The sequence below is a fragment of the Neoarius graeffei genome, chromosome 28 (assembly GCF_027579695.1).
Source record: "Neoarius graeffei isolate fNeoGra1 chromosome 28, fNeoGra1.pri, whole genome shotgun sequence".
Taxonomy (NCBI): Eukaryota; Metazoa; Chordata; class Actinopteri; order Siluriformes; family Ariidae; genus Neoarius; species Neoarius graeffei.
The window spans coordinates 2629924-2642334 of record NC_083596.1 but is presented as its reverse complement, the minus strand read 5'-3'; the positions used below and the strand labels follow the sequence as shown (position 1 = coordinate 2642334).

General features: G+C 43.1%; 1 protein-coding gene across 6 annotated transcripts in view; it reads right to left on the bottom strand.

Moving 5' to 3' along the window:
* Positions 1 to 12411, bottom strand: part of zbtb20 (zinc finger and BTB domain containing 20) — a 329339-nt gene that overhangs the window by 45881 nt on the left and 271047 nt on the right. For 2 of the 6 annotated variants that reach the window (XM_060912972.1, XM_060912971.1), the window contains exon 1: positions 2064 to 2250. The exons of 3 other annotated variants lie outside the window; for them this stretch is intronic. The gene's annotated coding sequence lies outside the window, so the exon portion shown is untranslated. Of the gene's footprint in view, positions 1 to 2063; positions 2251 to 2758; positions 2965 to 12411 lie in introns of those variants that run through there. One more of the 6 variants, XM_060912973.1, reaches the window with a different exon arrangement.

Below are 12411 nucleotides of genomic sequence, written 5' to 3'. Positions count from 1 at the left end.
GCGTTCTGCTCCTGAATCCGCTGAGCCTCTGTGCGCGATGTGATTGACTGACGAGTCACTTCAGTGATAATATTATAAAAGCTATTAATGTGGAGTAAAAAAACAGTGACACAGAAATTGTGCGACCTTCCAAACTCGATATTCTCTTCCCGTGATGGTCTGACTGCCACACACACACACACGACGCTCGGGTGCTCGCTCAAACATCCCATCATCCAATTAAAATAAATCGTTCGTCGCTGAGTGAATGCAGAAAATAGCTTCGTTTTTCCTCGTGAACCGAAAATCTGACGAGAAGAGCGGCGCGTCGTTCAATCTCAGGGCCTTTCTGATGCTCGTCCCTGCCGTCCATCTATCGTTCTGCACGTTAATTAAATTAATGAACAATATCAATCATGGAGCTGAGTGCTTTAAAACTTAACTCCTGCTGCAATTATGTCTAAACATGAAAATTAGCGGATAATGCGTCTGAAAACATGAGGCTCGGCGGGACGCGGCTGCCGCGGTTTGGCTCGGGGGGGTGTAATTGATTTACTTTTTGCTCAGGGCGTATGAATGGCTGCTGGCAGGAGATCCATCATTTGCATTGGCAAACAGCGTTAACGGACACCTACACACCGCTGACATGGCATGACATGTGAAGCGCCGTGGAAACGGCAGCGATGTGCTGCGGCAGCTGAACCTCACACATCCTGAACGTGTGGTGGAACAGTTTACCCAGGAACCACGACGTGACCATAATCACTTACACAATATGTACAGCAAAAACACTGTGCGTATCGTGTCGTTAAAGTAAACTAATCAGTGAAGCAGAGTCACTGTTCCCTCCCTGACGTTGATTATTTTCCACTGGCTGCGCGTCCATGAGTGTTTTATTCCTCTTACGCGACAACGACTTAACAATGATCACCATCTTTAACCATTTAAAGAGCCCGTGGTACTTTTTATCTTTTTACAGCTACGTTTAGTGTGATGAAATCAGTTTGCGTAACTGGAGACTCTTTCCACCGACGCTGCAGAAACGTCTCGTCACCTTATCCATAATCTTTTAAATGCGTTTGTATGAAGCGTCTGGTGTACGAGTCCCTGTGAAGGAGCTGCTACTATCGAAACAAACGGGTTGATATAAACCTGCGCTGCTGTTCAAGAAAATTAATCAACACCTTCTGACCAATCAGGATCCAGAATTCGATGCATTAATGTCACAAGCTTGATGAAGTTCTGATCCAGTGCACAGCGCTGTACAGATGTGTGTGTGTGTTGCTACATGAAGGAACGCAGCCTCTGAACCCCACTGAGAGGTCTGCTGAGGTGACGTCGAAGTCAGCTCGAGGTCAGAGCCGTAGATCAGATCAGGACAGAAACATGGGCCGGACTGCACACAGAACCGCGCGGACACGGAACAAACTGGTGAATGAGACACGGAGCTCCGATCGGAAAAACGGAGCATTCCATTCCAGCCGTACTGGATCCGCGAGAGACGTGAAATGGGAAAATATGTGCCGTCATTTTTACGAGGCCTCGGTTCACATTCATGTATTTATTTTGCCTTGAACGGAGGGGAGTTATTATTTTTGGGAAACATTTGTATCATTTTCACAAAACAGAAACTAAACTCCGTGAAATCTATTAAAATGTTTCACACACACACACACACACACACACACACACACACACACACACAGCCGTTACAGTTAATGTGTGACCGTTTGTCCAGCGAATTCCTTTTGCCTCGTTTTGTAACTGAATGGTATTCAGGTCATGATAAGGATTCAACCCTAACCATGCATGACTTTCTCCTTTTCTTTCTCTCTTTCTTTCTCTTTTTGATTAAACCTGACGTGTAGCAACAAGTATTCCATCGAACTGTACCTCTGAAGCCGAGTACGCACATACCGTATCGTCCTCCCGCTTTTCACGGTACCAAAGAACACACACCAACCCGAAAAGCTAACAGCAACATGATGCTAAAGCGCCTGGAGGCCAGTGTGTACGAGAGCAGTCAATAAAAAAAAAAAAAGAAAAAGAAAAAAAAGAACAGAAAAGTGTTTAAACATGCCGACCTGTTTGGGCATATCTCCGGCCGAGGCGACACAGTGCCTCTGTTCTTCCTCGTGCACTTCACATGTATGTAAACTCTCGTGGTGTAAATATCTACCCCAGGAAAAACCGCATGCGATTGTTTTTAGTCTCAGGCTTTGGCCTGCTTTAGCTTCCTCCGTCTCTTTGCACTGTGGTGAGTCGCTCCGTCTCTCTCTGGCACGTGAAAACGAGGAAGTGAAATACAGCGAGTGTGTAACTCTGTGCACTTCCTATGCACCAAACACACCGGGGCTGATCTGAAACGACCCCGTGCACTTCAGGCTCAGGGCCAAGTCAGCCTTCCGGAGCTGGAGAGACACAGAGAGAGAGAGAGAGAGAGAGAGAGAAAGAGAAAGGAGGGGAGAGAACGATTCGGCCTGGCGTTTTTTCTTTCCTCTTTCCCAAAAGCACCTACTGTTGATTAGCAAACACTCTGGCTCGATTCCGGGCTCATTTTCACGCTTTACTCGAGCCGACTGGTTTGGAAGATTTCACCTTTTGGTTCGCGACTCGATGATTCTGCGATTTTGATGATTCAAACCCAAAAGCTCAGAGACTTTTTTTTTTTTTTTGGTTAGTATTTTCCCTTGTAAACTCTTCAGCGCTGCATATTTCTATATTTTCAGCAACTTCTGCATGTCACCCTGTGTATGACGAATGAAAAACAAAAGCTTACTCATTTCCCCTGCACCCTTTCACTCAGCCAACGTGCGATGAGGCGATAAATCATCTTCTGGTTTTTGAATGGTTCAGCGTTTAATGGTCTTGTTCCTGCTCTTTTCAGGAGCTTGTACTGACGAATCGGAGATGTACGCCAGCTTTAGGCTCAAACGGCGTCCTGCACTTTTGCTCCAAAACCCACAACCAGTAAAATCTGTGAGGGTTCGGTTTAAGGCTGGGACGATATGAAATATCGTATTCATGAGACAAGACACGACATGTATAACGATACTTGTAAAAGCGTCAATCCTCGTCAGGAGATCGTGGTTTCGAATGCATAATTGGCCGTGCTCTCTGAGTGGGAGGGGCATACACTCTCACTCCTGTCAATCACAGGCGGGAAAAAACACCCAGGATGGGATCTTTCTTCCTCCTCTGGTCCTTGTAGCTCTGATGACTTCACATGAATTAATTCTTCTTTTGTAAAACATCAGTTAATTAAATGTTTAAGCCGAAAGTCATGTGACTTATCTGGAGTGCTTCTTGGTAGCAAGAATCAGCAGTTTATTTTAGACAAAATCACGACTCCGAGGATGAAGTCCAGTGAGTCCGGTTCTATCACAGCATCAGGACCTGAGACTCACCAGAAGGAGATGAGCTCACTGGACTGGTCTCATTTATATCACTCCTGCTGGTTTCTCCTCCTCTGTTTCTTCATCCTTCAATCCCTCCTACTGGTTAATGTTCCCTACTTTCCCTTCCACTTTAACTTAGTTACCACGCTTTTAAACACTTATTTTTCCACCATTATACTTCGTCCTTTATCTCCAGTTCTGCATTTTCCATCTTCTATAGGCTTCGGTTTTCTACCACTAGAGTTAATGTTTAGCCTTTCTGGGGCCGCGCTTCCCAACATACAGTTTACTTACAGTTCCAGCGCTCTGGATTTTCCCGACCATTATAACTCGTCCCCTTTTATCATATATCGAGGATATTACACAGTCACGCAAAGATATGAAGTTTATCGTCGAGTGGTGAATGTATATCGCAAATGAGTGAAAATATTTTCAACACAAAAAGATAAACTTCATATCTCCGCCCCACCGTGCAATGTTCTTTATATTATATGGACGCGCGCGCACACACAAAAACCGCAAGTTAATGAAAATAATTTTAATTATGAACTGGTTCACCATTTTGACAACACACATTTAGTCAGCAGGAAAACACTGGGAGTGATGTCATCGGAATGAAACAATGGGAAATATGTCACTCAGATCCACGACGTATTTCGTAAGAAAATTGTGAGTTTTTCAACACGAGAAGATAAACTTCATATCTTTAAGCCAACGTGTGATTTTCTTTTTATTATATCGACACATTCACAAACAAAAAGCCCCCAAATTTATCAAAACAATTGGCGGTTTTGGTTCTCCATGTCCCGGAGATTTAGTTTTTCTTTTGTTACACCGCTGAAAGTATTTCTCTCTCTCTCTCTCTCACTGTCTCCCTCTATCTCTCTCTGCCCATCACTGTCTCTTTCTCTTTTTCACTCTCTGTCTCTCCCTCGCCACCTCTCTCTCACTGTCTCTCTCTCTCTCTCTACTTCTTTTCTCATCTCTCTCTCTCGCCACCTCTCTTCTTGTCTCTCTACTTCTCTTCTCATCTCTCTCTCTCTTGCCACCTCTCTTTCTGTCTCTCTCTCTCGCTCTCGTGTTGAGGATATCCCAGAAGGGAGACAGATCAGAGGTGTGGACTGACAGATTGATGGGAATGACATCATCCCGTTAGAGGGATATAAAGGGCAGAACGTCGGCGATGATGGTGAGATCAGGACTAGCGTTACGCTTGCTCTGTGCTGTTGATTGTTAGCGCTGTGAGGATTTCCCACCTTTACGCTCACTTGTAACAAATTGCATTTCCCCCCATTTCCTTCTGAAACTCTCCCAGTCACAGAACACCAGCTCACCCGGGGAGAGAGCACGTGTTAAATATCGACATTTAACCTGAAACGATTAGCTGGACAAACATCTGGATCCAAAAACAAGCAAAGCAATGGATCCAGATGCTCTAGAAAAACTCCTCGATAACGCAGGAGATCTCTCCACAAATGAATTTTTAAACCCTCTTTTTATTTATTTTAATTTATGTATCCATGTTTGAGTTTCAGGAAGCTAATCACAGCGCCAAAGGGTTGATGCAGTAATGTCAGTCCCCTCTCATTAACGTTAACGCTAACGCGACCTCCAGCAGTAACCCTGCTTAATTACAGCTAATTGTTATAGCAGGTACTGTTTGCCAATAAACAGCGCAAACAAACACTCGTTAAGAGAATGCATTTAGACAATCACTCGTACACTTACTGTACTTTTACAACATCCATTTTGAACAAAACATCATCAACGTGACTGTCATTGGAGATGAGATGAAGAGGTGAGGTGATTGTTTATATCAGTGCTGAGCTGCATGATGATGATGATGATGAAAAAACATAATAAAAAAGTATCAAATGGCAGAAAAAAAATTAAATCTTCCAACATGGAGAGAATTTTTCGCATGACATTTTCAGCTTTTCATATCCCACCCCAAATCCACCATCTCATCTCATCTCATTATCTCTAGCCGCTTTATCCTTCTACAGGGTCGCAGGCGAGCTGGATCCTATCCCAGCTGACTACGGGCGAAAGGCGGGGTTCACCCTGGACAAGTCGCCAGGTCATCACAGGGCTGACACATAGACACAGACAACCATTCACACTCACATTCACACCTACGCTCAATTTAGAGTCACCAGTTAACCTAACCTGCATGTCTTTGGACTGTGGGGGAAACCGGAGCACCCGGAGGAAACCCACGCGGACACGGGGAGAACATGCAAACTCCGCACAGAAAGGCCCTCGCCGGCCCCGGGGCTCGAACCCAGGACCTTCTTGCTGTGAGGCGACAGCGCTAACCACTACACCACCGTGCCGCCCCCAAATCCACCAATAATGAATAAATTAAAAAAAGGAAATAAGAGCATGTTTCTGAAAGGATTGTAATTTCTGTACATTTTGGAGACCACGCTGTCTTGTGATTGTTTGCTCATTCGCATGAAGATGACGTTTCACAAAGCCGTTTTAACAGAAAGTGAACCATTTGACTGCTCATGTGACGGGCCACTGAACAGCTCAAACCCTGGAGCGGACACACACACACACACAATTACCGTCTTATCATGGCACTTCAGGCGCACTGTAGCCATCGCCAAATTTTCAGGCACAAAAAAAAAACAAAAAACAAAGCGAGACTTCATAATTATACAGCATAAGCAAAAAATAAAAAATAAACCTGACTGGTCATAAGTTTAAGAAGTTCACAAGAATCCTTTAAAATAAATAAATAAACAAACAGATTTGAGCGTGGAGATGGAGTGGAACACCCACCAGGGCTCGGCGTGCTCCCTCAGCACTTCACCTCTGACCCCTGTGCGCCGCTTCAATCACTACACTGATGGCCGGGATTTGAAACATGACCGTGCCTCAGCTTTCCAGCTGCTTATTGCACTTCTGCCTTCTTAAAAAAAACCAAAAAACCCCTCTGAATTCATCTTGAGTGTCTGTTGCCAGTGGTGAGGTCGAGGCTCGGGAGAAATTCCTGTCCTGTGGTTATGGAGAGGTTTTTTTTTTTTGAGGGTGGGTGGAGGTGAAAATTACAATTAAAACTTTTAATTCTCAAACTAATTTGTGAAACGTGAAGCATTTAAAAAACATCAGGGATGCTAGGTAGCTATCACATGACTTCTTGCTGGAGAAAGAGGACATTAATGATTAAACAGTGCGTGTGTGCTGCTCTTAGAGTGAATTAATCAGCGATGAAGCGGAGTTACTGTTTATTTTCCTCTGAGTGGTTTATTCCTCTTACGCCATGGCAACTGACCAAACTATCGATCTGTAAAACACACGGTGCTACAAGTCACTTCCTGTTTCTGTTCAGCTTTACCTGTGACACTGGAGACTCCTTCCACAGATTTAACGTATCGATGATGTCCACGTCCCTGTCAATGAGCTGTTACTATAGCAACGGAACCGTTTTAGAGCCAGAGCATTAATATAAACCTGCGCTATTGTTAGAACTGCTGTTCTAGAGAATTAATCAACACCCTCTGACCAATCAGAGTCCAGAATTCGACAGCGCTGTGACGTGAGACGTTTCCTAAAATATCCCTGGATGCAGTGTGAACGCGAACCAGACCTGAGTTCCAGCGTCTGGGACAGAACCATTGATTAGTTTCCAAAGTAATCAGGTGCTGCTAGTTATAATTATCCTGGATAAATTAGAAATCTCACACACACACACACACACACACAGGGGTCTGCAGAGCCGGGACGATGCGCCCTGTGATGAAGCAGAGCTGCTGAATGAGCTGCTCATTGTGATTAAATGGTGAAACTCAGCTCAGCGTGTTTTTCTCGTTACGCTGTGAAACGGTGGTGATGCGCTTGCGCCATGTGTGCAGCTGAACAGCAGGAATTTTGGCACCGAGGGGAGTGTGAGCACGTGTGAAAAGGCTCCTGTTCTGAGGGCTTCATACTGTGCCAGAACTCCTCGGCTGATTAAAAACCAAAGCGAGGTTTTCCGTGGCTCGCGTTCTCTCGTTAGCGTGAGGCTGATTCAGTTAAAGTGCGTTTAATGTCTAAACTGGCGAATGACCTATGAATGATGTTTTATTTTTAAATCGGTCCTTTTGGGGTATAGAATCCTCTGCCATATAGTGACGTGCCTATATATAACTGTGATATCGATAATTATATACAGCGTAACGTTACGCCTCTGCGTCCCTCTCCCAGCTAATTATAAGTGAGATCATCGTTTATCACAAAGCTGAATCTCATCATGAATTTCCCAAACATATAATCATTTCATCAGGTCTAACAACCATATAGGTCACTGCAACACACACACACACACACACACACACACACACACACACACACACACGTCAGTGTCCCTGCTGTCCTGAGAATGAACTTCCACCCACAGAGTATCTGTTGAGTTCAGCTCCTGGCTTTACCATCCATGTACAGTGGTAAGAGGGGGTGCCAATACTTTTCACAGTGCAACAGATGGGCTACGGTCAGTAATTGTACACTCGCACTCACAAAGTGCATGTACATCTGTATACCCCAAGTGAACGTAACATTGAAAGGAAACAGGAACTAGAGGGAATGTGGAACCCGAGCCGGTCCCAGAGGTCCGGCCGTGACCCCGACGCTGGAATGCCGACTCCGATGTGATTCCAGGAATGACATCATCAATCTCTGCTAAGCAAACATAGGAAGCTGTGATAAGAGAACAGATCTGACAACAGGACTGGAATATACACACGAATATCGTACATTATATTATAATGTGTTTTAGTGGGAAATCCACCACTGGGGTTTTTGATGCGAGCTCCATCCGGGACATGGAGAACCAAGACCGGGACATAAATCTCTGTCTGTCACTCGTGAGGAAATCGATGATAAATTTTGTTTTGATAAATTTGGGGACTTTTTGTTTGTGAATGTGTCGATATAATAAAAAGAAAATCACACGCTGGTAAAGCCAGGAGCTGAATCACACGCTGGCTTGAACTCGCATTTTTCATGCGAAATACATCACGGGTCTGAGTGACATATTTAAATAATATCCTGCTAGCTGAATGGAATAATAATAAGAAGAACAACAACTACTTTATTCATCACACACTTGTGAAATTCCTCTCTGCATTGAACCCATCTGAGGCAGTGAACACACACATGCGAGCAATGAGCACACACACACACCCAGAGCAGGGCAGCCATGCTAACAGCGCCCGGGGAGCAGTTGGGAGTTCGGTGCCGCGCTCAAGGGCACCTCAGCCCAAGGCCGTCCCATATTAACCTAACCACATGTCTTTGGACTGTGGGGGAAACCAGAGCACCCGGAGGAAACCCACGCGGACACGGGGAGAACATGCAAACTCCACACAGAAAGGCCCTCGCCGGCCACGGGGCTCGAACCCGGACCTTCATGCTGTGAGGTGACAGCGCTAACCACTACACCACCGTGCCGCCCAAATATATCTGATAGACCATGAAGGAAAAGCCAGCCAATATTATTATTATTATTATACATACACATTCCTTTCGGGTGTTCAACGAGTCTTTCTCTTTCAAAATTCTCTCAAAATCTTCCGTATTTAATGAAGCAAACCTGGCGGCCATGCTTGTTTACAAATTGTCCCAGTCACTCGCTAGCGCATAAGTTTTACGTCTCTGATGTGTGACGTCATGTTGTCTTGACAACCGTGCAATACCGTAAACCATATTCAACGCTCATTCTCCATTGGGTAGAGTGACGTAATACACGTAGGATAAGCGATATGCTAACAATATTGCATGCTATCAAACCACATGAATGAAACCCGCTAGAAGCGAATAGAACACCTGTTTTTATTCCATCGAAGAAGTGTCCTGGATGGATAATAATTCCTGATATTTCACTCTGATGACGTCACTATCAGTGTTTTCCCGCTGACTAGATGTGCGTTCACAGGTATGTTGATATGTTGAAGAGACGTTTACACATTTACGAGGTAAAGCTGTAATCGTTTCTCAATACAGTGGAAAGCTATGTTTTTTGTCTTGATAACTTCAGAAGTAAAAGAAAGGAGACAGGAACATTAACATTAAACGTAGCTATAAACGGAGGAAACATACAAGGTTTTGTTCTTTAATAAAGTAGCTAAGCACCTGTAATAGTGTGAATGGAATCTGAATCAGAGTGCAATGCTTTTTCCTTTTTTTTCAAAAAAACACAATAATGTTTGTGTTATGTCTTCTGATAATTCCACAGCGAGGTGTGTGTATATATATATATATATATATATATATATATATATATATATATATATATATACACACACACATTTTTTTAAACTGAGATGACTCAGTGAAAAGGATAAGGATGGTGATTGTGAAGAGCAGTGAGGCTCTGAGTCACAAGAACATGAGTACATGTGTGTCTCTGAAGGACAAGTAGGCACAGAAATGTCACACACAACATGACAAAGGCAGTCAATAACCACCAACAAAAAGAAGCCGAGATCATAAAGCTAAAATGCAAAAAAAAAAAAAAAAAGACTGGTCGCTGAAGAGTCATCTACTTTGAGGGCAGATTGGCCTGAAGTACTTCAGGGTGGCTGAATGAGGCTCTGTGTGTGTGTGTGTGTGTGTGTGTGTGTGTGTGTGTGTGTGTGTGTGTGTGTCACTGTGAGTGTGTGTGTGTGTGTGTGTGTGTGTGAGAGAGAGAGAGAGACAAAAAAAATTAAATAAGACTATGAATAATAAGCACTATAAGATCTCTCCTCTGTCAAATCCCTCTCATCTGAAAAGGTGAGAAGCTTCCTGACTGCGCTCGAGGACAAAGGCCTTTCAGTCGCATTAAAGCACCAACGCACTCTCGGGTTGACCTTTAGCACTGTTTTCTTTTCTTCCCCCCTCTTTAGCTACATTACAGGCGTCTGTGATTGATTTGCATTTGAAGATTAGCCGTTAGAGCTTTCCTTCTCCTTCATTGGCAACCGGACGCAGGTGCCACGAATCCATCCCACCTTCCCTAATAATAATAATAATAATAATACATCTGCACAGCACCTTTTTTAAAAGCAGTGTGCTGAATGTGCAAAAAGAAACCTAGAAAATCCCCCCAGACACACATTTAACCAAAAGTAAGGCTGCTCCGATAATCAGTGATGTGATGTATTGCGATATTCAAAGATACTGATATCAAACATGATACAAAATACTATCCAACATTGTTACATGATTAAATATTGTCAACCGATGTTTATAGAAGAGTTACAGAGATGTGAACGTTTTACACCGAAACACACCACGATACCCAAATATCAGCTCTCAACTCAACGGCTATGTCCTGACACAGATATTAATCAGAATTTTTCATTTTTGATCAATAAAATCCCCATGATTGGAAATATTTTTCAATTTCAGCAAACTTTAATGACACGTCAAAGACTGAAATGTTTATGAGCAAGGCTTAAAAACACAAGAATGTGAATAACTTAATAACAATCAAATCAATTATCCAGGAATAACAGCACTTCAGTGAGCTTTATATCGGCTCGGGAAGACACCGGGACAGACAGACTGCTATAGAAATTGATAAAATCAATAAATGCTGGAGATCTTAATCAAGTCCCGCATTATTATTTGTGATGGAAAGCTGGACAGGCCAAACATCTCGACAAACACTAGATGATTCAACAGCATGGGACGTAAAACCAGACCAAAATTCTTAAATTAGAATTTAATATCCCATTTATTACAGTATGTAGTGATGTTTTGCATCATCTTATTGACTATCTGTTGTTTAGCTTTATTTATTTGTCTATTTCTTTGATTATTATTATTATTATTTTTACATTTTTCTGTTTTCACCTGGAAGGTACACGACCCACCAGGCTTGTAGTACTTGAGTCCGACTCCTGCCCCAATAGGCCATTTGCAGGAATTGGTCATGTGTCAGTTTTCCCTATAGCAACAATCCCGTGGTGGGCAAGCTAACCTGACATTCCTTCACAGCCATAAGAGTTTGACTGGCGATGCGAAGCAATCCATTTCTATAATAGCTGTTTTTACCTTTTCTACTGTCTTTTTTGACCCATATTTTCGTGTGTACTTGGAAAAAGTTTGTGGTTTTAACTTCTGTCATAAGTTAAAGCGAATCATTGGGGAATAAATCTGCTTCTTATCGGCTAAAACACATCTACAGATATATCTGTATTTATTTTCAAGAATCTTCACATATTACGCGAATGATAAAGGTAGAAAAGGAGAAATTATAAGTTATTAACATACCTGAGAAATCCGCCATTTTGCACGTGAATTTCTTCCGGCAGCGACCAATCTGAGTCCAAAAAACTCTCTTTTACGGCCAATGATTCGCTTTAACTTACGACAGAAGTTAAAACCACAAATTTTTCCAAGTATACACGAAAATTCGGGTCAAAAAAGACAGTAGAAAGGGTAAAAACAGCTATTATAGAAATGGATTGCTTCACATTGCCAGTCAAACTCTTATTAAGTTGCAAACAGTGCACCGATATAAAACTGTGAAAACACACTTACTTTGCGAAGTATTGAGTTGTGTTGCTGACACGTTACTGAGTCTTATTTCCTTGTTTGGTTTCCTGATCCCTGATTTCCTGTTTCTCGTCTCTGATCCTGCCGAGTCTACGATAGCCTGTTTGTGCCTTGCTCGACCTGTCGGCTGTTTCACCATTTTACGATTTTTCCTGCCGTTCTGGATTGTTTACCGTCTTCACTTGTATTAATAAACACACCTTCTGCACTTACATCCGTCTCCCAACCATCTCTGACAGAATACTTCACACTCCCTGACAAAGAGAAGCACATTCACCTGTTCATACGGCATGTTCAGGAGCAAACTCATGTTAATGGCGCTGAAACAGACACCGTCACATGGTGCGGTTGGAGTCTTGGACTCAACTCAGCTCAACAGTGGACTCGACTTGGGCTCAACTCGAATTTTTTTTGATGACTCGGACTTGAACACTGAGGACTCGAGACTGGACTCTGACTTGAGGTTTAGTGACTCGACTACAACACTGCTACCCACAGTGCA